General features: G+C 48.9%; 1 non-coding gene across 1 annotated transcript; it reads left to right on the forward strand.

Annotated features, from left to right (window-relative positions):
* The first annotated feature begins 1627 nt into the window (after positions 1–1627).
* Positions 1628–1699, forward strand: TRNAQ-CUG (transfer RNA glutamine (anticodon CUG)). The gene has a single exon. It is a non-coding gene; the product is annotated as a tRNA-Gln (tRNA).
* The last annotated feature ends 286 nt before the right edge of the window (positions 1700–1985 follow it).

Genomic DNA, 1985 nt, shown 5'->3' on the forward strand with positions numbered 1-1985 from the left:
TCCATCGAGTTCGTGATGCCATCCAGCTATCTCATCCTCTGTTGTCCCCTTCTCCTCCTGCCCCCAATCCCTCCCAGCATCAGAGTCTTTTCCAATGAGTCAACTCTTCCCATGAGGTGGCCAATGTACTGGAGCTTCAGCTTTAGCATCATTCCTTCCAAAGAAATCCCAGGGCTGATCTTATTCAGAATGGACTGGTTGGATCTCCTTGCAGTCCAAGGGACTCTCAAGAGTCTTCTCCAACACCACAGTTCAAAAGCATCAATTCTTCAGTGCTCAGCCTTCTTCACAGTCCAACTCTCACATCCATACATGACCACAGGAGAAACCATAGCCTTGACTAGATGGACGTTAGTCGGCAAAGTAATGTCTCTGCTTTTGAATATACTATCTAGGTTGGTCATAAATTTTCTTCCAAGGAGTAAGCGTCTTTTAATTTCATGGCTGCAGTCTCCATCTGCAGGGATTTTGGAGCCCACCCCCCAAAATATCTGACGGTTTTCACCATTTCCGCATCTATTTCCCATGAAGTGATGGAACAAGATGCCATGATCTTCATTTTCTGAATGTTGAGCTTTAAGCCAACTTTTTTGCTCTCCTCTTTCACTTTCATCAGGAGGCTTTTTAGCTCCTCTTCACGTTCTGCCATAAGGGTGGTGTCATCTGCATATCTGAAGGTATTGATATTTCTCCCGGCAATCTTGATTCCAGCTTGTGTTTCTTCCAGTCCAGTCTTTTTCATGATGTACTCTGCATAGAAGTTAAATAAGCAGGGTGACAACATACAGCCTTGACGTACTCCTTTTCCTATTTGGAACCAGTCTGTTGTTCCATGTCCAGTTCTAACTGTTGCTTCCTGACCTGCATACAGATTTCTCAAGAGGCAGGTTAGGTGGTCTGATATTCCCATCTCTTTCAGAATTTTCCACAGTTTATTGTGATCCATACAGTCAAAGGCTTTGCCATAGTCAATAAAGCAGAAATAGATGTTTTCCTGGAACTCTCTTGCTTTTTCCATGGTCCAGCGGATGTTGACAATTTGATCTCTGGTTCCTTACCCCTCTCCAAATCAGAAATATATGAAAAATAAAAGAAGAGTTCTCCTGCCTCCATTCCCACTAACAAACTCCATTCCCACCGCTAACAAACTTTATATGTTACAGGTAAGAGATGGTGGCGGCTTAGGAGTGTGATCAGCGCTGTGAGAAAACTAAGGGACCCAGGAAACCCCACCTCCTGCCCTGACAACCGTCTGCCCCCTCTGGGCTACGGCAAAAGGGTGAAGGCAAAGAAAAAGAAAATAACACTCTTATTTGCAGAAATTTTACCTCCAGATGGGACACTCTGGTTAACCTAAACAGAATATGCGTTTGGTGATAGGGACCTAGGGGGTCCTCCCTGGCGCAAAACCCAAAGTGGATTTCACTTCATTTTCTGAGGTGAGTGAGCTGAGTCGATCAAAGGAGAGGAGCAGAGAGAAAGCGAGAGGGATGAGCACCCACAGGAGTCAACCGTATTGGAGTCTCCTCAGGGCCTTAGAAGAACTGTCCTGAGGTTATAGGTGGATGTATGGAGGTAAAGAAGCATATCCCGTTCTCTGGCGATGGCGGCCAGGTGGCTCCTGAGGGGTTCCATGGTGTAATGGTGAGCACTCTGGACTCTGAATCCAGCGATCCGAGTTCAAATCTCGGTGGGACCTTTCTGCCTAGTTAGAAGAAGAACGCTTTTTACTCCCCGAATCGGACCCGCCCGAGGTCTCCCGCGACCCTAAGGGGCGTGGTTCACACGGACACGGCGGACAGGTGTGGGACCGACCTGGGGCGTCCTCGCTGGACCCGGGCGGCTCTGCCCATCTCTGCCCTCCAAGCCCCGGCCAGGGGCGCAGCGGCCCAGCCACTACCGCCCCCTTCTTGGGTCCCCTGGGTCTCTGGAGTAAAAGGCAGAGGCTGAGTCCATGGAGTCCTTCCCCGCGAGGGGGTCCCACT

This window comes from Budorcas taxicolor, chromosome 3, assembly GCF_023091745.1.
Source record: "Budorcas taxicolor isolate Tak-1 chromosome 3, Takin1.1, whole genome shotgun sequence".
NCBI classification, from domain to species: Eukaryota; Metazoa; Chordata; class Mammalia; order Artiodactyla; family Bovidae; genus Budorcas; species Budorcas taxicolor.